This window comes from Oncorhynchus tshawytscha, unplaced genomic scaffold, assembly GCF_018296145.1.
Source record: "Oncorhynchus tshawytscha isolate Ot180627B unplaced genomic scaffold, Otsh_v2.0 Un_contig_13017_pilon_pilon, whole genome shotgun sequence".
NCBI classification, from domain to species: domain Eukaryota; kingdom Metazoa; phylum Chordata; class Actinopteri; order Salmoniformes; family Salmonidae; genus Oncorhynchus; species Oncorhynchus tshawytscha.
In genome coordinates this window covers 3,653-29,559 of record NW_024608736.1, presented here as the reverse complement: position 1 = coordinate 29,559, position 25,907 = coordinate 3,653, and the positions used below count along the sequence as shown (strand labels likewise).

The following is a 25,907-nucleotide window of genomic DNA, read 5'->3' as shown; positions in this document are numbered from 1 at the left end:
TAACACCTTAATACACATTATAACCCCCTGATGCACGCCCAGCTATAATATGAAGGTTTATAACACCTTAATACACATTATAACCCCCTGATGCACGCCCAGCTATGGTACGAAGCTTTCTAAGTCCTCCTGTGTGTGAGCAGCCAGCTGCCAGCCATGGTGGCCCTCCAGACTCTCCACCTGAGGAGCACCCAGAGAACCCAGAGCAACATGCCTACCAGTCTGGAGGGACTGGTACACCTGGCAGGTAACACACACACACACCTGGCAGGTAACACACACACCTGGCAGGTAACACACACACACACACCCTGGCAGGTAACACACACACACACACACCTGGCAAGTAACACACACACACACACACACACCTGGCAGGTAACACACACACACACACAATCCAAGACAAAAGTCAGGAAATTAATGTCCTTTATGTGGTCTCTCCTTAGACGTGGACCTGTCCTTCAACGACCTGAGTCGGGTTCCTGAGTGTCTCTATACGCTGAGCAGTCTGAAGCGTCTCAACCTCTCCTCGAATCAGATCTCAGAGCTCTCCCTCTGCATCGACCAATGGACTCAGCTAGAGACACTCAACCTCAGCAGGAACCAACTCACATCACTGCCTGTAAGAACATGTCTCTCTCTCATCTGTCTGTCTGTCTGTCTGTCTGTCTGTGTCTCTGTCTGTCTCTGTCTGTGTCTGTCTGTCTGCCTGTCTGTCTGTCTGTCTGTCTGTCTGTGTCTCTGTCTGTCTGTCTGTCTCTCTGTCTGTCTGTGTCTCTGTCTGTCTCTGTCTGTCTCTGTCTGTCTCTCTCTGTCTGTGTCTCTGTCTGTCTGTCTGTCTCTCTCTCTCTGTGTCTCTGTCTGTCTGTCTGTCTGTCTGTCTCTCTCTGTCTGTCTGTCTGTCTCTCTGTCTGTCTGTCTCTCTGTCTGTCTGTGTCTCTGTCTGTCTGTCTGTCTGTCTGTCTCTCTCTCTGTCTGTCTGTCTGTCTGTCTGTCTGTCTGTCTGTCTGTCTGTCTGTCTCTCTCTGTCTATCTCTCTGTCTGTCTCTCTCTGTCTGTCTGTCTGTCTGTCTGTCTGTCTGTCTCTGTCTGTCTGTCTGTCTGTCTGTCTGTCTGTCTGTCTGTCTGTCTGTCTGTCTGTCTGTCTGTCTGTCTGTGTCTGTCTGTCTGTCTGTCTGTCTGTCTGTCTGTCTGTCTGTCTGTCTCTGTCTGTCTGTCTGTCTGTCTCTGTCTGATCTCTGTATAACTGTGTCTATAACCCCTTGTACTTAGCTATGGTACGTGTAACACCCCTATTGACCCTTTATAACTGTCATTATAACCCCCTGACGCCCAGCTACTGTACAAAACTGCACGCCCAGCTACTGTACAAAACTTTATAACACATTATAACCCCCTGATGCACGCCCAGCTACTGTACAAAACTTTATAACACCTGTCTAATACACATTATAACACCCTAATACACATTATAACCCCCTGATGCACGCCCAGCTACTGTACAAAACTTTATAACACATTATAACCCACTGATGCACGCCCAGCTACTGTACAAAACGTTATAACACATTGGGGACAGTAGGTCATCTGGTCCTGGATCTGTTGGTGACAGTAGCTCATCTGGGTAGACCTGGATCTGTCTGGGGACAGTAGGTCATCTGGGTAGACCTGGATCTGTTGGTGACAGTAGGTCATCTGGGTAGACCTGGATCTGTTGGGGACAGTAGGTCATCTGGGTAGACCTGGATCTGTTGGGGACAGTAGGTCATCTGGGTAGACCTGGATCTGTTGGACAGTAGGTCATCTGGGTAGACCTGGATCTGTCTGTCTGACAGTAGGTCATCTGGAGACTTGGATCTGTTGGGGACAGTAGGTCATCTGGGTAGACCTGGATCTGTCTGGGGACAGTAGGTCATCTGGGTAGACCTGGATCTGTTGGGGACAGTAGGTCATCTGATCTGTTGGTGACAGTAGCTCATCTGGATAGACCTGATCTGTTGGTGTCTCTGACAGTAGGTCATCTGATCTGTTGGTGACAATAGGTCATCTGATCTGTTGGTGACAGTAGCTCTGTCTGGGGACAGTAGACCTGGATCTGTTGGTGACAGTAGGTCATCTGGGTAGACCTGGATCTGTTGGGGTCAGTAGGTCATCTGGGTAGACCTGGATCTGTTGGGGACAGTAGGTCATCTGGGTAGACCTGGATCTGTTGGACAGTAGGTCATCTGGGTAGACCTGGATCTGTTGGACAGTAGGTCATCTGGGTAGACCTGGATCTGTTGGACAGTAGGTCATCTGGGTAGACTTGGATCTGTTGTCTGACAGTAGGTCATCTGGGTAGACCTGGATCTGTTGGGGACAGTAGGTCATCTGGGTAGACCTGGATCTGTTGGGGACAGTAGGTCATCTGATCTGTTGGTGACAGTAGCTCATCTGGATAGACCTGATCTGTTGGTGACAGTAGGTCATCTGATCTGTTGGTGACAGTAGGTCATCTGATCTGTTGGTGACAGTAGCTCATCTGGGTAGACCCTGATCTGTTTGGGACAGTAGGTCATCTGGGGAGACCCTGATCTGTTTGGGACAGTAGGTCATCTGATCTGTTGGTGACAGTAGGTCATCTGGGTAGACCTGGATCTGTTGGGGACAGTAGCTCATCTGGATAGACCTGGATCTGTTGGTGACAGTAGGTCATCTGATCTGTTGGTGACAGTAGGTCATCTGATCTGTTGGTGACAGTAGGTCATCTGGGTAGACCTGGATCTGTTGGGGACAGTAGCTCATCTGGGTAGACCTGGATCTGTTGGTGACAGTAGCTCATCTGGACCTGTCTGTCCTGATCTGTTGGTGACAGTAGCTCATCTGGGTAGAGCAGCATTCTGACCTCATCTTTGAGGGTGAGTTCAGGGGCTGCAGATGGGTCCAACAACACTGCTCGTTCGTTGACGTAGACGTCACAGGTTTGGACTTAAACTGCGCCCTTTGTCTCACCCCTGTCTCTGTCTCTCTCCAGTCTGCTATCTGTAAGCTGGGGAGGTTGAAGAAGCTTTATGTGAACAGTAACAAGCTGGACTTTGATGGAGTTCCGTCTGGCGTGGGGAAGTTATCCAGTCTGCAGGAGTTCATGGCTGCTAACAACAACCTGGAACTAATACCCGAGGGACTCTGTAGGTGGGTACCTCACGTCATACCCGAGGTTTGACTCTGGTGTCTCACCCGTCGTCATACCCGAGGGACTCTGTAGGTGGGTACCTCACGTCAGTACCCGAGGGACTCTGTAGGTGGGTACCTCACGTCATACCCGAGGACTCTGTAGGTGGGTACCTCACGTCATACCCGAGGGACTCTGTAGGTGGGTACCTCACGTCATACCCGAGGGACTCTGTAGGTGGGTACCTCACGTCATACCCGAGGGACTCTGTAGGTGGGTACCTCACGTCATACCCGAGGACTCTGTAGGTGGGTACCTCACGTCATACCCGAGGGACTCTGTAGGTGGGTACCTCACGTCATACCCGAGGGACTCTGTAGGTGGGCACCTCACGTCATACCCGAGGGACTCTGTAGGTAGGTACCTCACGTCATACCCGAGGGACTCTGTCGGTAGACACACACTTAAGGCGTCCGCATGCTTCCCAGCCGGTATTTCATGATGCCATTTTGTGACATGTTTTGATGTTTTGGACAGTACCTGCTGTGTAGTGGATCAACTTGTTGTTGTGTAGGTGTGGGAAGCTGAAGAAGTTGGTTCTGAATAAGAATCGTCTGGTGACTCTTCCTGAAGCCATCCACTTCCTCGTCGACCTAGAGGTACACACTGTCCTCTGTTCTAGATTCTAGATGTTCTGCCCTGTGTTCTAGGTTCTAACTGTTCTAGGTGTTTTGCCCTGTGTTCTAGGTTCTAGACATTCTACCCTGTGTTCTAGGTTCAAAATGTTCTAGATGTTCTGTTCTAGGTTTTAGATGTTCTAGATGTCTGTTGTAAGTGGTCTCTCCTCTGTGTGTGTTCTAGGTTCTAGATGTACGTGAGAACCCCAACCTGGTGATGCCTCCCAAGCCGGTGGACAGGACAGCAGAGTGGTACAACATCGACTTCTCTCTTCAGAACCAACTGAGACTGGCTGGAGCATCCCCTGCTGTAATATCTGCTGCAGGGGAGGTGGGTCTGGGTCCTGGGGAGGTGGGTCTGGGTCCTGGGGAGGTGGGTCTGGGTCCTGGGGAGGTGGGTCTGGGTCCTGGGGAGGTGGGTCTGGGTCCTGGGGAGGTGGGTCTGGGTCCTGGGGAGGTGGGTCTGGGTCCTGGGGAGGTGGGTCTGGGTCCTGGGGAGGTGGGTCTGGGTCCTGGGGAGGTGGGTCTGGGTCCGGGGAGGTGGGTCTGGGTCCGGGGAGGTGGGTCTGGGTCCTGGGGAGGTGGGTCTGGGTCCTGGGGAGGTGGGTCTGGGTCTAGGGAGGTGGGTCTGGGGGGAGGTGGGTCTGGGTCTAGGGAAGGTGGGTCTGGGTGGGTCTGGGTCTAGGGAAGGTGGGTCTGGGTCTGGGGTCTGGGTCTAGGGAAGGTGGGTCTGGGTCTCTGGGGAGGTGGGTCTGGGTCTAGGGGAGGGGTGGGTCTAGGGGAAGTGGGTCTGGGTCTAGGGGAGATGGGTCTGGGTTTAGGGGAGATGGGTCTGGGTTTAGGGGAGATGGGTCTGGGTTTAGGGGAGATGGGTCTGGGTCCTGGGGAGATGGGTCTGGGTCCTGGGGAGATGGGTCTGGGTCCTGGGGAGATGGGTCTGGGTCCTGGGGAGGTGGGTCTGGGTCCTGGGGAGGGTGGGTCCTGGGGAGGGGTGGGTCCTGGGGAGGTGGGTCCTGGTCCTGGGGAGGTGGGTCTGGGCCCTGGGGAGGTGGGTCTGGGCCTGGGGAGGTGGGTCTGGGTTTAGGGGAGGTGGGTCTGGGTTTAGGGGAGGTGGGTCTGGGTTTAGGGGAGGTGGGTCTGGGGGGTGGGTCTGGGGGAGGTGGGTCTGGGTTTAGGGGAGGTGGGTCTGGGGGAGGTGGGTCTAGGGGAGGTGGGTCTGGGTCTAGGGAAGGTGGGTCTGGGTCTAGGGAAGGTGGGTCTGGGTCTAGGGGAGGTGGGTCTGGGGAAGGTGGGTCTGGGTCTAGGGGAGGTGGGTCTGGGTCTAGGGGAGGTGGGTCTAGGGGAGGTGGGTCTAGGGGAAGTGGGTCTGGGTCTAGGGGAGGTGGGTCTGGGGGAGGTGGGTCTGGGGGGAGGTGGGTCTGGGGGGGAGGTGGGTCTGGGGGAGGTGGGTCTGGGGGGAGGTGGGTCTGGGGGGAGGTGGGTCTGGGGGGAGGTGGGTCTGGGGGAGGTGGGTCTGGGTTTAGGGGAGATGGGTCTGGGTTTAGGGTGAGGTGGGTCTAGGGGAGGTGGGTCTAGGGGAGGTGGGTCTGGGTGAGGTGGGTCTAGGGGAGGTGGGTCTGGGTGAGGTGGGTCTAGGGGAGGTGGGTCTGGGGGAGGTGGGTCTAGGGAGGTGGGTCTGGGTCTAGGGGAGGTGGGTCTGGGTGAGGTGGGTCTAGGGTAGGTGGGTCTAGGGTAGGTGGGTCTAGGGGAGGTGGGTCTAGGGGAGGTGGGTCTGGGTGAGGTGGGTCTGGGTTTAGGGGAGGTGGGTCTGGGTGAGGTGGGTCTAGGGGAGGTGGGTCTAGGGGAGGTGGGTCTAGGGGAGGTGGGTCTAGGGGAGGTGGGTCTAGGGAGGTGGGTCTGGGTTTAGGGGAGGTGGGTCTGGGTTTAGGGGAGGTGGGTCTGGGTGAGGTGGGTCTGGGTTTAGGGGAGATGGGTCTGGGTTTAGGGGAGATGGGTCTGGGTTTAGGGTCTGGGTGAGGTGGGTCTGGGTGAGGTGGGTCTGGGTTTAGGGAGATGGGTCTGGGTTTAGGGTGAGGTGGGTCTGGGTGAGGTGGGTCTGGGTTTAGGGGAGGTGGGTCTGGGTGGGTGAGGTGGGTCTAGGGGAGGTGGGTCTGGGTTTAGGGGAGGTGGGTCTGGGTGAGGTGGGTCTAGGGAGGTGGGTCTGGGTGAGGTGGGTCTAGGGAGGTGGGTCTGGGTTTGGGGGAGGTGAAATTTCCCCCCCCACTGCTACACACTGATAATCTGTCCATCCAGACCTGTCTGTGGACCAGACAGAGAAATGCACTGACTTGCTTTAGATACGCTCAATACATTTTGTGTGTGTTTGTGTGTGTGTAGGGGCCAGCCCACGGGACCCCCTGGCGAGGAAGATGAGGCTGAGGAGGAGGAAGGACAGTAGTCAAGACGACCAGGCTAAACAGGTCCTCAAGGGGATGAGTGATGTCACACAAGAGAAGAACAAGAGTTTTGAGGTAGGGAGGGGTGGTGGGGTTGGATGGAGAAGAGAGGGGGGTGGATGGAGTAGAGGGGGGGGGTTTGGAAGGGGGAGGGGTAGATTGGAAGAGAGGGAGGGGTAGATTGAGGAGAGAGAGAGGGAGGGGTGGATGGATGGAGGAGAGTGAGGGAGGGGTGGATGAGGGAGAGAGGTATGAACATTGGGTTTCATTCCTAGATTGAAAGGAGCTAGTCCTCTTAGATTTACACCCACCAGCATCCTCTGTTGGGAATGTGCCAATGACATGCTTCAAATGAAACCGAGCCCTTACTGTGTGTGTGTGTGGTGTGTGTGTGTGTGTGTGTGTGTGTGTGTGTGTAGGAGAACGGCGATCAGAAGTATGGGGAACTGAATGCGTCATTGGGACACACGCGTCGTTGGGACAAGAGTCTGGAGAAACCACAGCTGGACTACTCTGAGTTCTTCATGGAGGACGTAGGACAGGTAGGCCCAGCGGCGTTCAGGTTTTAGCCGGGCTAGTCCGTCGTCCTGCCCCTGAACAAGGCAGTTAACCCACTGTTCCCCGGTAGGCCGTCGTCCTGCCCCTGAACAAGGCAGTTAACCTCCTGTTCCCCGGTAGGCCGTCGTCCTGCCCCTGAACAAGGCAGTTAACCTCCTGTTCCCCGGTAGGCCGTCGTTCTGCCCCTGAACAAGGCAGTTAACCTCCTGTTCCCCGGTAGGCCGTCGTTCTGCCCCTGAACAAGGCAGTTAACCTCCTGTTACCCGGTAGGCCGTCGTCCTGCCCCTGAACAAGGCAGTTAACCTCCTGTTCCCCGGTAGGCCGTCGTCCTGCCCCTGAACAAGGCAGTTAACCTCCTGTTCCCGGTAGGCCGTCGTCCTGCCCCTGAACAAGGCAGTTAACCTCCTGTTCCCCGGTAGGCCGTCGTCCTGCCCCTGAACAAGGCAGTTAACCTCCTGTTCCCGGTAGGCCGTCGTCCTGCCCCTGAACAAGGCAGTTAACCTCCTGTTCCCCGGTAGGCCGTCGTCCTGCCCCTGAACAAGGCAGTTAACCTCCTGTTCCCCGGTAGGCCGTCGTCGCCATTATGTCTCTAATCTGATAGTGGGGGGGGTAGATGTCTCCATTATGGCTCTAATCTGATAGTGGGGGGTAGATGTCTCCATTATGGCTCTAATCTGATAGGGGGGTGGATGTCTCCATTATGGCTCTAATCTGATAGTGGGGGGTAGATGTCTCCATTATGGCTCTAATCTGATAGTGGGGGGGGAGATGTCTCCATTATGGCTCTAATCTGATGGGGGTAGATGTCTCCATTATGGCTCTAATCTGATAGGGGGGTAGATGTCTCCATTATGGCTCTAATCTGATAGGGGGGTAGATGTCTCCATTATGGCTCTAATCTGATAGGGGGTAGATGTCTCCATTATGGCTCTAATCTGATAGTGGGGGGGTAGATGTCTCCATTATGGCTCTAATCTGATAGTGGGGGGTAGATGTCTCCATTATGGCTCTAATCTGATAGTGGGGGGTGGATGTCTCCATTATGGCTCTAATCTGATAGTGGGGGGTAGATGTCTCCATTATGGCTCTAATCTGATAGTGGGGGGTAGATGTCTCCATTATGGCTCTAATCTGATAGGGGGTAGATGTCTCCATTATGGCTCTAATCTGATAGTGGGGGGTGGATGTCTCCATTATGGCTCTAATCTGATAGTGGGGGGTAGATGTCTCCATTATGGCTCTAATCTGATAGTGGGGGGTAGATGTCTCCATTATGGCTCTAATCTGATAGTGGGGGGTAGATGTCTCCATTATGGCTCTAATCTGATAGTGGGGGGTAGATGTCTCCATTATGGCTCTAATCTGATAGGGGGAGGGTGGGGGGTAGATGTCTCCATTATGGCTCTAATCTGATAGGGGGGGGGGGTAGATGTCTCCATTATGGCTCTAATCTGACAGTGGGGGTAGATGTCTCCATTATGGCTCTAATCTGATAGTGGTGGGGGTAGATGTCTCCATTATGGCTCTAATCTGATAGTGGGGGGTAGATGTCTCCATTATGGCTCTAATCTGATAGGGGGTAGATGTCTCCATTATGGCTCTAAACTGATAGGGGGGTAGATGTCTCCATTTTGGCTCTAATCTGATAGGGGGTAGATGTCTCCATTTTGGCTCTAATCTGATAGGGGGGTAGATGTCTCCATTATGGCTCTAATCTGATAGTGGGGGGTAGATGTCTCCATTATGGCTCTAAACTGATAGGGGGTAGATGTCTCCATTATGGCTCTAAACTGATAGGGGGGTAGATGTCTCCATTATGGCTCTAAACTGATAGGGGGGTAGATGTCTCCATTATGGCTCTAATCTGATAGTGGGGGGTAGATGTCTCCATTATGGCTCTAAACTGATAGGGGGGTAGATGTCTCCATTTTGGCTCTAATCTGATAGGGGGGTAGATGTCTCCATTATGGCTCTAATCTGATAGGGGGGTAGATGTCTCCATTATGGCTCTAATCTGATAGGGGGGTAGATGTCTCCATTATGGCTCTAATCTGATAGGGGGGTAGATGTCTCCATTATGGCTCTAATCTGATAGGGGGGTAGATGTCTCCATTATGGCTCTAATCTGATAGGGGGGTAGATGTCTCCATTATGGCTCTAATCTGATAGGGGGGTAGATGTCTCCATTATGGCTCTAAACTGATAGGGGGGTAGATGTCTCCATTATGGCTCTAATCTGATAGTGGGGGGTAGATGTCTCCATTATGGCTCTAAACTGATAGGGGGTAGATGTCTCCATTATGGCTCTAATCTGATAGTGGGGGTAGATGTCTCCATTATGGCTCTAAACTGATAGGGGGGTAGATGTCTCCATTTTGGCTCTAATCTGATAGGGGGTAGATGTCTCCATTATGGCTCTAATCTGATAGGGGGTAGATGTCTCCATTATGGCTCTAATCTGATAGGGGGTAGATGTCTCCATTATGGCTCTAATCTGATAGGGGGGGTAGATGTCTCCATTATGGCTCTAATCTGATAGGGGGTAGATGTCTCCATTATGGCTCTAATCTGATAGGGGGGTAGATGTCTCCATTATGGCTCTAATCTGATAGGGGGGTAGATGTCTCCATTATGGCTCTAATCTGATAGGGGGTAGATGTCTCCATTATGGCTCTAATCTGATAGGGGGTAGATGTCTCCATTATGGCTCTAATCTGATAGGGGGGTGGATGTCTCCATTATGGCTCTAATCTGATAGTGGGGGGGGTAGATGTCTCCATTATGGCTCTAATCTGATAGTGGGGGGTAGATGTCTCCATTATGGCTCTAATCTGATAGTGGGGGGGGTAGATGTCTCCATTATGGCTCTAATCTGATAGTGGGGGTGGGGGTAGATGTCTCCATTATGGCTCTAATCTGATAGTGGGGGGTGGGGGTAGATGTCTCCATTATGGCTCTAATCTGATAGTGGGGGGTGGGGGTATATTTCTCCATTATGGCTCTAATCTGATAGTGGGGGGTAGATGTCTCCATTATGGCTCTAATCTGATAGTGGGGGGTGGGGGTATATTTCTCCATTATGGCTCTAATCTGATAGTGGGGGGTAGATGTCTCCATTATGGCTCTAATCTGATAGTGGGGGGGGGTAGATGTCTCCATTATGGCTCTAATCTGATAGTGGGGGGGGTAGATGTCTCCATTATGGCTCTAATCTGATAGGGGGGTAGATGTCTCCATTATGGCTCTAATCTCATAGGGGGGGGGTAGATGTCTCCATTATGGCTCTAATCTGATAGGGGGGTAGATGTCTCCATTATGGCTCTAATCTGATAGGGGGTAGATGTCTCCATTATGGCTCTAATCTGATAGGGGGGTAGATGTCTCCATTATGGCTCTAATCTGATAGTGGGGGGTCTCCATTATGGCTCTAATCTGATAGGGGGGTATATTTCTCCATTATGGCTCTAATCTGATAGTGGGGGGTAGATGTCTCCATTATGGCTCTAATCTGATAGTGGGGGGTAGATGTCTCCATTATGGCTCTAATCTGATAGTGGGGGGGGTAGATGTCTCCATTATGGCTCTAATCTGATAGGGGGGGGTAGATGTCTCCATTATGGCTCTAATCTCATAGGGGGGTAGATGTCTCCATTATGGCTCTAATCTGATAGGGGGTAGATGTCTCCATTATGGCTCTAATCTGATAGGGGGTAGATGTCTCCATTATGGCTCTAATCTGATAGGGGGTAGATGTCTCCATTATGGCTGTAATCTGATAGTGGGGGGTAGATGTCTCCATTATGGCTCTAATCTGATAGGGGGGTAGATGTCTCCATTATGGCTCTAATCTGATAGGGGGGTTAGATGTCTCCATTATGGCTCTAATCTGATAGTGGGGGGTAGATGTCTCCATTATGGCTCTAATCTGATAGGGGAGGAGGTTTGTGTTTGAGCGTGTGTGTGCAGTTGTACTGTTCTAACTTTGCTGTGTGTGTGTGTGTGTGTGTGTGTGTATGTGTGTGTGTGTGTGTGTGTGTGTGTGTGTGTGTGTGTGTGTGTGTGTGTGTGTGTGTGTGTGTGTGTGTATAGGTTCCTGGTGTGTTTGTGTGGCAGATAGAGAACTTCGTTCCGATGCAGGTAGACGAGGCGTTCCAGGGGAAGTTCTACGAGGCTGACTGCTACATCATCCTCAAGGTAACACACACACACACACACACACACACACACACACACACTGTTACATCATCCTCAAGGTAACACACACACACACACTGCTACATCATCCTCAAGGTAGCACACACACACACTGCTACATCATCCTCAAGGTAGCACACACACACACTGCTACATCATCCTCAAGGTAACACACACACACACTGCTACATCATCCTCAAGGTAACACACACACACACTGCTACATCATCCTCAAGGTAACACACACACACACTGCTACATCATCCTCAAGGTAACACACACACACACTGCTACATCATCCTCAAGGTAACACACACACACACACACACACTGCTACATCATCCTCAAGGTAACACACACACACACTGCTACATCATCCTCAAGTTAACACACACACACTGCTACATCATCCTCAAGTTAACACACACACACACTGCTACATCATCCTCAAGGTAACACACACACACACTGCTACATCATCCTCAAGGTAGCACACACACACACTGCTACATCATCCTCAAGTTAACACACACACACACACACTGCTACATCATCCTCAAGGTAACAAACACACACACACACACTGCTACATCATCCTCAAGGTAACACACACACACACACTGCTACATCATCCTCAAGGTAGCACACACACACACTGCTACATCATCCTCAAGGTAACACACACACACACTGCTACATCATCCTCAAGGTAACACACACACACACACACACACACACTGCTACATCATCCTCAAGGTAACACACACACACTGCTACATCATCCTCAAGGTAACACACACACACTGCTACATCATCCTCAAGGTAACAAACACACACACACACACTGCTACATCATCCTCAAGGTAACACACACACACACACTGCTACATCATCCTCAAGGTAGCACACACACACACTGCTACATCATCCTCAAGGTAACACACACACACACTGCTACATCATCCTCAAGGTAACACACACACACACACACACACACACACTGCTACATCATCCTCAAGGTAACACACACACACTGCTACATCATCCTCAAGGTAACACACACACACTGCTACATCATCCTCAAGGTAACACACACACACACACACACACACACACACACACACACACACACTGCTACATCATCCTCAAGGTAACACACACTGCTACATCATCCTCAAGGTAACACACACACACACACACACTGCTACATCATCCTCAAGGTAACACACACACACACACACACACACACACACTGCTACATCATCCTCAAGGTAACACACACACACACACACACACTGCTACGTCATCCTCAAGGTAACACACACACACACACTGCTACATCATCCTCAAGGTAACACACACACACACACACACACACACACACTGCTACATCATCCTCAAGGTAACACACACACACACACACACACTGCTACATCATCCTCAAGGTAACACACACACACACTGCTACATCATCCTCAAGGTAACACACACACACACACACACACACACACACACACACACACACACACACACACACACACACACACACACACACTGCTACATCATCCTCAAGGTAACACACACACACACACACACACACACACACTGCTACATCATCCTCAAGGTAACACACACACACACACACACACTGCTACATCATCCTCAAGATAACACACACACACACACACACACACACACACACACACACACACACACACACACACACTGCTACATCATCCTCAAGGTAACACACACACACACTGCTACATCATCCTCAAGGTAACACACACACACACACTGCTACATCATCCTCAAGGTAACACACAAACTGTACTGGTCAGGCCTGGTTGAATCTGTACTGGTCAGGCCTGGTTGAATCTGTACTGGTCAGGCCTGGTTGAATCTGTACTGGTCAGGCCTGGTTGAATCTGTACTGGTCAGGCCTGGTTGAATCTGTACTGGTCAGGCCTGGTTGAATCTGTACTGGTCAGGCCTGGTTGAATCTAGCAGCACAGTACTGTTGAGGTTTGCCCTGTAAAGTGACTGGTTTAATAGTGTCTACTGTAGGGACTAGCAGTTAGTCTGTACAGAACACAGTGGTTTAATAGTGTCTACTGTAGGGACTAGCAGTTAGTCTGAACAGAACACAGTGGTTTAATAGTGTCTACTGTAGGGGCTAGCAGTTAGTCTGTACAGAACACAGTGGTTTAATAGTGTCTACTGTAGGGACTAGCAGTTAGTCTGAACACCACACAGTGGTTTAATAGTGTCTACTGTAGGGGCTAGCAGTTAGTCTGAACAGAACACCACACAGTGGTTTAATAGTGTCTACTGTAGGGACTAGCAGTTAGTCTGAACAGAACACAGTGGTTTAATAGTGTCTACTGTAGGGACTAGCAGTTAGTCTGTACAGAACACAGTGGTTTAATAGTGTCTACTGTAGGGACTAGCAGTTAGTCTGAACACCACACAGTGGTTTAATAGTGTCTACTGTAGGGGCTAGCAGTTAGTCTGAACAGAACACCACACAGTGGTTTAATAGTGTCTACTGTAGGGACTAGCAGTTAGTCTGTACAGAACACAGTGGTTTAATAGTGTCTACTGTAGGGACTAGCAGTTAGTCTGAACAGAACACAGTGGTTTAATAGTGTCTACTGTAGGGACTAGCAGTTAGTCTGTACAGAACACAGTGGTTTAATAGTGTCTACTGTAGGGACTAGCAGTTAGTCTGAACAGAACACAGTGGTTTAATAGTGTCTACTGTAGGGACTAGCAGTTAGTCTGAACAGAACACAGTGGTTTAATAGTGTCTACTGTAGGGACTAGCAGTTAGTCTGAACAGAACACCACACAGTGGTTTAATAGTGTCTACTGTAGGGACTAGCAGTTAGTCTGAACAGAACACAGTGGTTTAATAGTGTCTACTGTAGGGACTAGCAGTTAGTCTGAACAGAACACAGTGGTTTAATAGTGTCTACTGTAGGGACTAGCAGTTAGTCTGAACAGAACACAGTGGTTTAATAGTGTCTACTGTAGGGACTAGCAGTTAGTCTGAACAGAACACAGTGGTTTAATAGTGTCTACTGTAGGGACTAGCAGTTAGTCTGAACAGAACACAGTGGTTTAATAGTGTCTACTGTAGGGACTAGCAGTTAGTCTGAACAGAACACAGTGGTTTAATAGTGTCTACTGTAGGGACTAGCAGTTAGTCTGAACAGAACACAGTGGTTTAATAGTGTCTACTGTAGGGACTAGCAGTTAGTCTGAACAGAACACCACACAGTGGTTTAATAGTGTCTACTGTAGGGACTAGCAGTTAGTCTGAACAGAACACAGTGGTTTAATAGTGTCTACTGTAGGGGCTAGCAGTTAGTCTGAACAGAACACCACACAGTGGTTTAATAGTGTCTACTGTAGGGACTAGCAGTTAGTCTGAACAGAACACAGTGGTTTAATAGTGTCTACTGTAGGGACTAGCAGTTAGTCTGTACAGAACACAGTGGTTTAATAGTGTCTACTGTAGGGACTAGCAGTTAGTCTGAACACCACACAGTGGTTTAATAGTGTCTACTGTAGGGACTAGCAGTTAGTCTGAACAGAACACAGTGGTTTAATAGTGTCTACTGTAGGGACTAGCAGTTAGTCTGTACAGAACACAGTGGTTTAATAGTGTCTACTGTAGGGACTAGCAGTTAGTCTGAACAGAACACAGTGGTTTAATAGTGTCTACTGTAGGGACTAGCAGTTAGTCTGTACAGAACACAGTGGTTTAATAGTGTCTACTGTAGGGACTAGCAGTTAGTCTGAACAGAACACAGTGGTTTAATAGTGTCTACTGTAGGGACTAGCAGTTAGTCTGAACAGAACACAGTGGTTTAATAGTGTCTACTGTAGGGACTAGCAGTTAGTCTGAACAGAACACCACACAGTGGTTTAATAGTGTCTACTGTAGGGACTAGCAGTTAGTCTGAACAGAACACAGTGGTTTAATAGTGTCTACTGTAGGGACTAGCAGTTAGTCTGAACAGAACACAGTGGTTTAATAGTGTCTACTGTAGGGACTAGCAGTTAGTCTGAACAGAACACAGTGGTTTAATAGTGTCTACTGTAGGGACTAGCAGTTAGTCTGAACAGAACACAGTGGTTTAATAGTGTCTACTGTAGGACTAGCAGTTAGTCTGAACAGAACACAGTGGTTTAATAGTGTCTACTGTAGGGACTAGCAGTTAGTCTGAACAGAACACAGTGGTTTAATAGTGTCTACTGTAGGGACTAGCAGTTAGTCTGAACAGAACACAGTGGTTTAATAGTGTCTACTGTAGGGACTAGCAGTTAGTCTGAACAGAACACCACACAGTGGTTTAATAGTGTCTACTGTAGGGACTAGCAGTTAGTCTGAACAGAACACAGTGGTTTAATAGTGTCTACTGTAGGGACTAGCAGTTAGTCTGTACAGAACACAGTGGTTTAATAGTGTCTACTGTAGGGACTAGCAGTTAGTCTGAACAGAACACAGTGGTTTAATAGTGTCTACTGTAGGGACTAGCAGTTAGTCTGTACAGAACACAGTGGTTTAATAGTGTCTACTGTAGGGACTAGCAGTTAATCTGAACAGAACACAGTGGTTTAATAGTGTCTACTGTAGGGACTAGCAGTTAGTCTGAACAGAACACAGTGGTTTAATAGTGTCTACTGTAGGGGCTAGCAGTTAGTCTGTACAGAACACAGTGGTTTAATAGTGTCTACTGTAGGGGCTAGCAGTTAGTCTGAACAGAACACAGTGGTTTAATAGTGTCTACTGTAGGGACTAGCAGTTAGTCTGTACAGAACACAGTGGTTTAATAGTGTCTACTGTAGGGACTAGCAGTTAGTCTGTACAGAACACATTGGTTTAATAGTGTCTACTGTAGGGACTAGCAGTAAGTCTGTACAGAACACAGTGGTTTAATAGTGTCTACTGTAGGGACTAGCAGTTAGTCTGAACAGAACACAGTGGTTTAATAGTGTCTACTGTAGGGACTAGCAGTTAGTCTGTACAGAACACAGTGGTTTAATAGTGTCTACTGTAGGGACTTGCAGTTAGTCTGTACAGAACACAGTGGTTTAATAGTGTCTACTGTAGGGACTAGCAGTTAGTCTGAACAGAACACAGTGGTTTAATAGTGTCTACTGTAGGGGCTAGCAGTTAGTCTGAACAGAACACAGTGGTTTAATAGTGTCTACTGTAGGGACTAGCAGTTAGTCTGAACAGAACACCACACAGTGGTTTAATAGTGTCTACTGTAGGGACTAGCAGTTCGTCTGAACAGAACACAGTGGTTTAATAGTGTCTACTGTAGGGGCTAGCAGTTAGTCTGTACAGAACACAGTGGTTTAATAGTGTCTACTGTAGGGACTAGCAGTTAGTCTGAACAGAACACAGTGGTTTAATAGTGTCTACTGTAGGGACTAGCAGTTAGTCTGTACAGAACACAGTGGTTTAATAGTGTCTACTGTAGGGACTTGCAGTTAGTCTGTACAGAACACAGTGGTTTAATAGTGTCTACTGTAGGGACTAGCAGTTAGTCTGAACACCACACAGTGGTTTAATAGTGTCTACTGTAGGGACTAGCAGTTAGTCTGAACAGAACAGTGGTTTAATAGTGTCTACTGTAGGGACTAGCAGTTAGTCTGTACAGAACACAGTGGTTTAATAGTGTCTACTGTAGGGACTAGCAGTTAGTCTGAACAGAACACAGTGGTTTAATAGTGTCTACTGTAGGGACTAGCAGTTAGTCTGTACAGAACACAGTGGTTTAATAGTGTCTACTGTAGGGACTAGCAGTTAGTCTGAACAGAACACAGTGGTTTAATAGTGTCTACTGTAGGGACTAGCAGTTAGTCTGAACAGAACACAGTGGTTTAATAGTGTCTACTGTAGGGACTAGCAGTTAGTCTGAACAGAACACAGTGGTTTAATAGTGTCTACTGTAGGGACTAGCAGTTAGTCTGAACAGAACACAGTGGTTTAATAGTGTCTACTGTAGGGACTAGCAGTTAGTCTGAACAGAGCACTGTGAAGCCTCATTTCCATGAGACAACATATGATTTCATATTGTACTGTTATGTAGTTATGTAGTAACCTAGTAACTCCCCTCCTCTGAACCCCCCACCCCTCCTCTGAACCCCCACCTCCTCAAACCCCCTACCCCTCCTCTGAACCCCCCACGCCTCCTCTACCCCTCCTCTGAACCCCCGCACCCCTCCTTTACCCCCTCTTCCTCAAACCCCCTACCCCTCCCCCACCCCACCCCTCCTCCCCCACCCCTCCTCTGCACCCATCCTCTACCCCCTCCTCCTCTGAACCCCCTACCCCACCCCTCCTACCCCTATCCCTCCTCTAACCCCCCAGACGTTCCTGGGGACAACGGAGCCCTGAACTGGCAGATATTCTACTGGATCGGTCAGGAAGCTACGCTGGATAAGAAGGCGGGGTCTGCCATCCACGCCGTCAACCTCCGTAACTACCTGGGGGCGGAGTGTCGAACCATCAGAGAGGAGATGGGAGACGAGTCCGAGGAGTTCAGCGCTGTAGGTCCCCCCCACACACACACACACACACACACACACGGCCTGTAGAAAACCTTGCCAACTCTTCGTGCCCCACCAGGTGTTTGAAAATGACATCTCCTACATTGAGGGGGACAGCCAGCGGCTTCTATACTGTGGAGGACACACACTATACTGTCAGGTAAGGAGGAGGGGGGTACACTATACTGTCAGGTAAGGAGGAGGGGGACAGCCAGCGGCTTCTATACTGTGGAGGACACACACTATACTGTCAGGTAAGGAGGAGGGGGTACACTATACTGTCAGGTAAGGAGGAGGGGGGTACACTATACTGTCAGGTAAGGAGGAGGGGGTACACACTATACTGTCAGTTAAGGAGGGGAGGGGGGTACACACTATACTGTCAGGTAAGGAGGAGGGGGGTACACACTATACTGTCAGGTAAGGAGGAGGGGGGTACACACTATACTGTCAGGTAAGGAGGAGGGGGTACACACTATACTGTCAGGTAAGGAGGGGGGTACACACTACTGTCAGGTAAGGAGGGGGGGGGGGGTACACTATACTGTCAGGTAAGGAGGAGGGGGGGTACACTATACTGTCAGGTAAGGAGGAGGGGGGTACACTATACTGTCAGGTAAGGAGGAGGGGGTACACACTATACTGTCGGGTAAGGAGGAGGGGGGGGGGTACACACTATACTGTCAGGTAAGGAGGAGGGGGGTACACACTATACTGTCGGGTAAGGAGGAGGGGGGTACACACTATACTGTCAGGTAAGGAGGAGGGGGGTACACACTATACTGTCAGGTAAGGAGGAGGGGGTACACACTATACTGTCGGGTAAGGAGGAGGGGGGTACACACTATACTGTCAGGTAAGGAGGAGGGGGGTACACACTATACTGTCAGGTAAGGAGGGGGGTACACACTATACTGTCAGGTAAGGAGGGGGGGTACACTACTGTCAGGTAAGGAGGGGGGTACACACTATACTGTCAGGTGAGGAGGAGGCGGGGTACACACTATACTGTCAGGTAAGGAGGGGGGGGGGTACACACTGTCAGGTAAGGAGGGGGACTGTGTGGGGGTGTACCAACTGTGTGTGTGTGTGTGTGTGTGTGTGTGTGTGTGTTGTTCCAGGTTGTATCGTGTTTATGGGAAGAAGAACATCCGTCTGGAGTCGGTTCCTCTGAAGGCCTCGTCCCTGGACCCACGGTGAGTTCTGTTGTCATGGAGATGGACAGTCTGTTTTAGCATGGACAGCACCATGGAGGGCTTTACAGACTGACAACACTGTTGTCATGGAGATGGACAGTCTGTTTTATGGTTCCTATAGTTCTAATGTTCTGTGTTCCTGTAGTTCTAATGTTCTGTGTTCCTGTAGTTCTAATGTTCTGTGTTCCTGTAGTTCTAATGTTCTGTGTTCCTATAGTTCTAATGTTCTGTGTTCCTATAGTTCTAATGTTCTGTGTTTAATGCTCTGTGTTCCTGAAGTTCTAATGTTCTGTGTTCCTATAGTTCTAATGTTCTGTGTTCCTATAGTTCTAATGTTCTGTGTTTAATGCTCTGTGTTCCTGTAGTTCTAATGTTCTGTGTTCCTGTAGTTCTAATGTTCTGTGTTCCTGTAGTTCTAATGTTCTGTGTTCCTGTAGTTCTAATGTTCTGTGTTTAATGCTCTGTGTTCCTGATGTTCTGTGTTCCTATAGTTCTAATGTTCTGTGTTCCTATAGTTCTAGTTCTAATGTTCTGTGTTTAATGCTTCTGTGTTCCTGAAGTTCTAATGTTCTGTGTTTAATAGTTCTAATGTTCTGTGTTCCTATAGTTCTAATGTTCTGTGTTCCTGAAGTTCTAATGTTCTGTGTTCCTATAGTTCTAATGTTCTGTGTTCCTATAGTTCTAATGTTCTGTGTTCCTATAGTTCTAATGTTCTGTGTTCCTGTAGTTCTAATGTTCTGTGTTTAATGTTCTGTGTTCCTGAAGTTCTAATGTTCTGTGTTCCTGAAGTTCTAATGTTCTGTGTTCCTATAGTTCTAATGTTCTGTGTTCCTATAGTTCTAATGTTCTGTGTTCCTATAGTTCTAATGCTCTGTGTTCCTGTAGTTCAAATGTTCTGTGTTCCTGTAGTTGTAATGCTCTGTGTTCCTGTAGTTGTAATGCTCTGTGTTCCTGTAGTTGTAATGCTCTGTGTTCCTGTAGTTGTAATGCTCTGTGTTCCTGTAGTTGTAATGCTCTGTGTTCCTGTAGTTGTAATGCTCTGTGTTCCTGTAGTTCAAATGTTCTGTGTTCCTGTAGTTCTACTGCTCTGTGTTCCTGTAGTTCAAATGTTCTGTGTTCCTGTAGTTCTAATGCTCTGTGTTCCTGTAGGTTTGTCTTCCTGGTGGATACGGGTCTGGAGATTCTCATCTGGAGAGGAGCCAACGCTACTCTGGCCGGTACCACTAAGGCCCGGTAACTAACACACACCAACACTACTCTGGCCGGTACCACTAAGGCCCGGTAATTAATACATACCATCACTACTCTGGCCGGTACCACTAAGGCCCGGTAACTAACACACACCAACACTACTCTGGCCGGTACCACTAAGGCCCGGTAACTAACACACACCAACACTACTCTGGCCGGTACCACTAAGGCCCGGTAACTAACACACACTAACACTACTCTGGCTGGTACCTCTAAATCAAATCAAATCACATTTATTTATATAGCCCTTCTTACATCAGCTGATATCTCAAAGTGCTGTACAGAAACCCTGCCTAAAACCCCAAACAGCAAGCAATGCAGGTGTAGAAGCACGGTGGCTAGGAAAAACTCCCTAGAAAGGCCAAAACCTAGGAAGAAACCTAGAGAGGAACCAGGCTATTTGGGGTGGCCAGTCCTCTTCTGGCTGTGCTGGGTGGAGATTATAACAGAACATGGCCAAGATGTTCAAATGTTCATAAATTACCAGCAGAGTCAAATAATAATAATCACAGTAGTTGTTGAGGGTGCAACAAGTCAGCACCTCAGGAGTAAATATTAGTTGGCTTTTCATAGCTGATCATTGAGTATCTCTACCGCTCCTGCTGTCTCTAGAGAGTTGAAAACAGCAGGTCTGGGACAGGTAGCACGTCCGGTCAACAGGTCAGGGTTCCATAGCCGCAGGCAGAACAGTTGAAACTGGAGCAGCAGCACGAACAGATGGACTGGGGACAGCAAGGAGTCATCAGGCCAGGCAGTCCTGAGGCATGGTCCTCCTAGGGCCCCGGTCCTCCGAGAGAGAGAAAGAAAGAGAGAATTAGAGAGAGCACACTTAAATTCACACAGGACACCAGATATAACCGACTGACCCTAGCCCACCGACACAAACTACTGCAGCATAAATACTGGAGGCTGAGAAAGGAGGGGTCAGGAGACACTGTGGCCCCATCCGAGGACACCCCGGACAGGGCCAAACAGGCAGGATATAACTCCACCCACTTTGCCCAAAGCACAGCCCCCACACGACTAGAGGGATATCTTCAACCACCAACTTACCACAAAGATCTCTGCCACAGCACAACCCAAGGGGGGCGCCAACCCAGACAGGAAGACCACGTCAGCGACTCAACCCAGTGACTCATGGAAGAGCACCAGTAAGCCAGTGACTCAGCCCTGTAATAGGGTTAGAGGCAGAGAATCCCAGTGGAAAGAGGGGAACCGGCCAGGCAGAGACAGCAAGGGCGGTTCGTTGCTCCAGAGCCTTTCCGTTCACCTTCCCACTCCTGGGCCAGACTACACTCAATCATATGACCCACTGAAGAGATGAGTCTTCAGTAAAGACTTAAAGGTTGAGACCGAGTTTGCGTCTCTGACATGGGTAGGCAGACTGTTCCATATAACTGGAGCTCTATAGGAGAAAGCCCTGCCTCCAGCTGTTTGCTTAGAAATTCTAGGGACAATTAGGAGGCCTGCGTCTTGTGACCGTAGCGTACGTGTAGGTATGTACGGCAGGACCAAATCAGAGAGATAGGTAGGAGCAAGCCCATGTAATGCTTTGTAGGTTAGTAGTAAAAGCTTGAAATCAGCCCTTGCTTTGACAGGAAGCCAGTGTAGGGAGGCTAGCACTGGAGTAATATGATCACATTGTTTTGGTTCTAGTCAGGGTTCTAGCAGCCGTATTTAGTACTAACTGAAGTTTATTTAGTGCTTTATCCAGGTAGCCGGAAAGTAGAGCATTGCAGTAGTCTAACCTAGAAGTGACAAAAGCATGGATTAATTTTTCTGCATCATTTTTGGACAGAAAGTTTCTGATTTTTGGAATGTTACGTAGATGGAAAAAAAGCTGTCCTTGAAATGGTCTTGATATGTTCTTCAAAAGAGAGATCACACACCAACACCAACGCTACTCTGGCCGGTACCACTAAGGCCCGGTAACTAACACACACCAACACTACTCTGGCCGGTACCACTAAGGCCCGGTAACCACACACCAACACTACTCTGGCCGGTACCACTAAGGCCCGGTAACACACACACCAACACTACTCTGGCCGGTACCACTAAGGCCCGGTAACTAACACACACCAACACTACTCTGGCCGGTACCACTAAGGCCCAGTAACTAACACACACCAACACTACTCTGGCCGGTACCACTAAGGCCCGATAACTAACACACACCAACACTACTCTGGCCGGTACCACTAAGGCCCGATAACTAACACACACCAACACTACTCTGGCCGGTACCACTAAGGCCCGGTAACTAACACACACCAACACTACTCTGGCCGGTACCACTAAGGCCCGGTAACTAACACACACCAACACTACTCTGGCCGGTACCACTAAGGCCCGGTAACTAACACACATACAAACTGTGAAGTAAAATTTAGTCGGGCCGTCGTCCGCTGAGTCGGGGCCGTCGTCCGCTGAGTCGGGGCCGTCGTCCGCTGAGTCGGGGCCGTCGTCCGCTGAGTCGGGGCCGTCGTCCGCTGAGTCGGGGCCGTCGTCCGCTGAGTCGGGGCCGTCGTCCGCTGAGTCGGGGCCGTCGTCCGCTGAGTCGGGGCCGTCGTCCGCTGAGTCGGGGCCGTCGTCCGCTGAGTCGGGGCCGTCGTCCGCTGAGTCGGGGCCGTCGTCCGCTGAGTCGGGGCCGTCGTCCGCTGAGTCGGGGCCGTCGTCCGCTGAGTCGGGGCCGTCGTCCGCTGAGTCGGGGCCGTCGTCCGCTGAGTCGGGGCCGTCGTCCGCTGAGTCGGGGCCGTCGTCCGCTGAGTCGGGGCCGTCGTCCGCTGAGTCGGGGCCGTCGTCCGCTGAGTCGGGGCCGTCGTCCGCTGAGTCGGGGCCGGGGCTGTTGAATGTACAGTTCTAAACACCTCACTCTGGCGTTTTTGAATTTAAACTTTATTTACACAATTGGCACAGCGTCATCTGGGTTTGGCAGTCATTGTAGATCAGAATTAGATCTCCCAATTGGCACAGCGTCATCTGGGTTTGGCAGTCATTGTTGATAAGAATTAGATCTCCCAATTGGCACAGCGTCATCTGGGTTTGGCAGTCATTGTAGATCAGAATTAGATCTCCCAATTGGCACAGCGTCATCTGGGTTTGGCAGTCATTGTAGATAAGAATTAGATCTCCCAATTGGCACAGCGTCATCTGGGTTTGGCCGTCATTGTAGATAAGAATTAGATCTCCCAATTGGCACAGCGTCATCTGGGTTTGGCCGTCATTGAAGATAAGAATTAGATCTCCCAATTGGCACAGCGTCATCTGGGTTTGGCCGTCATTGTAGATCAGAATTAGATCTCCCAATTGGCACAGCGTCATCTGGGTTTGGCCGTCATTGTAGATAAGAATTAGATCTCCCAATTGGCACAGCGTCATCTGGGTTTGGCCGTCATTGTAGATAAGAATTAGATCTCCCAATTGGCACAGCGTCATCTGGGTTTGGCCGTCATTGTAGATCAGAATTAGATCTCCCAATTGGCACAGCGTCATCTGGGTTTGGCAGTCATTGTAGATCAGAATTAGATCTCCCAATTGGCACAGCGTCATCTGGGTTTGGCCGTCATTGTAGATCAGAATTAGATCTCCCAATTGGCACAGCGTCATCTGGGTTTGGCAGTCATTGTAGATGAGAATTAGATCTTTTAACCTTTATTTAACTATGCAAGTCAGTTAAGAACAAATTCTTATTTTCCATGACGGCCAACCGGGGAACAGTGGGTTAACTGGTCTAGGAACAGTGGGTGAACTGGTCTAGGAACAGTGGGTGAACTGTTCTAGGAACAGTGGGTGAACTGGTCTAGGAACAGTGGGTGAACTGGTCTAGGAACAGTGGGTGAACTGGTCTAGGAACAGTGGGTGAACTGGTCTAGGAACAGTGGGTGAACTGGTCTAGGAACAGTGGGTGAACTGGTCTAGGAACAGTGGGTGAACTGGTCTAGGAACAGTGGGTGAACTGCCTTGTTCAGGGGCATCTTGCAACCCTTTGGTTACTAGTCCAATGCTCTAACCACTAGGCTACCTACCTGCTACCTGGTGTGTGTGTGCCTGCCCCTGAATGTCTCTGACTGTGTGTGTGTGGTGTGTGTGTGTGTGTGTGTGTGTGTGTGTGTAGGCTGTTTGCAGAGAAGATCAATAAGAATGAGCGTAAGGGGAAGGCAGAGATCACCACCCTGCAGCAGAGTCAGGAACCTCCTAACTTCTGGGAGGTTCTGGGAGGACAACCTGAAGAGATACGCAAACACGTCCCTGATGACTTCACACCCGTACGACCCAAACTATACAAGGTACCCTCTGACCTCTAATCAGACACGTCCCTGATGACTTCACACCCGTACGACCCAAACTATACAAGGTACCCCCTGACCTCTGACCCCTGACCTCTAATCAGACACGTCCCTGATGATTTCACACCTGTACGACCCAAACTATACAAGGTACCCTCTGACCTCTAATCAGACACGTCCCTGATGACTTCACACCCGTACGACCCAAACTATACAAAAGGTACCCTCTGACCCCTGACCTCTAATCAGACACGTCCCTGATGACTTCACACCTGTACGACCCAAACTATACAAGGTACCCTCTGACCTCTAATCAGACACGTCCCCAATGACTTCACACCCGTACGACCCAAACTATACAAGGTACCCCTGACCTCTGACCCCTGACCTCTAATCAGACACGTCCCTGATGACTTCACACCTGTACGACCCAAACTATACAAGGTACCCTCTGACCTCTAATCAGACACGTCCCTGATGACTTCACACCTGTACGACCCAAACTATACAAGGTACCCTCTGACCCCTGACCTCTAATCAGACACGTCCCTGATGATTTCACACCCATATGACCCAAACTGACAAACTGACATCTAATTATTTAGTTGGGTCTGGGCTAATGTTGTCTAGGTGGGTCTGGGCTAATGTTGTTGTTGTCTAGGTGGGTCTGGGCTAATGTTGTTGTTGTCTAGCTGGGTCTGGGCTAATGTTGTTGTTGTCTAGCTGGGTCTGGGCTAATGTTGTTGTTGTCTAGCTGGGTCTGGGCTAATGTTGTTGGCGTCTAGCTGGGTCTGGGCTAATGTTGTCGTCTAGCTGGGTCTGGGCTAATGTTGTTGTCGTCTAGCTGGGTCTGGGCTAATGTTGTTGTCGTCTAGCTGGGTCTGGGCTAATGTTGTTGTCGTCTAGCTGGGTCTGGGCTAATGTTGTTGTCGTCTAGCTGGGTCTGGGCTAATGTTGTTGTCGTCTAGCTGGGTCTGGGCTAATGTTGTTGTCGTCTAGCTGGGTCTGGGCTAATGTTGTTGTCGTCTAGCTGGGTCTGGGCTAATGTTGTTGTCGTCTAGCTGGGTCTGGGCTAATGTTGTTGTCGTCTAGCTGGGTCTGGGCTAATGTTGTTGTCGTCTAGCTGGGTCTGGGCTAATGTTGTTGTCGTCTAGCTGGGTCTGGGCTAATGTTGTTGTCGTCTAGCTGGGTCTGGGCTAATGTTGTTTAGGTGGGTCTGGGTCTGGGCTAATGTTGTTGTCTAGCTGGGTCTGGGCTAATGTTGTTGTTTAGCTGGGTCTGGGCTAATGTTGTTGTTTAGGTGGGTCTGGGCTAATGTTGTCTATGTGGGTCTGGGCTAATGTTATTGTCTAGGTGGGTCTGGGTCTGGGCTAATGTTGTCTAGGTGGGTCTGGGCTAATGTTGTTGTCTAGGTGGGTCTGGGTCTGGGCTAATGTTGTTGTCTAGGTGGGTCTGGGCTAATGTTATTGTCTAGGTGGGTCTGGGCTAATGATGTTGTCTAGGTGGGTCTGGGCTAATGTTATTGTTTAGGTGGGTCTGGGCTAATGCTGTTGTCTAGGTGGGTCTGGGCTAATGCTGTTGTC

At 49.7% G+C, this 25,907-nt stretch overlaps 1 pseudogene; it reads left to right on the top strand.

The window, feature by feature from the left end:
* Positions 1-25,548, top strand: part of LOC121843772 — a 41,685-nt pseudogene extending 16,137 nt beyond the window's left edge.
* Positions 25,549-25,907: the final 359 nt, after the last annotated feature.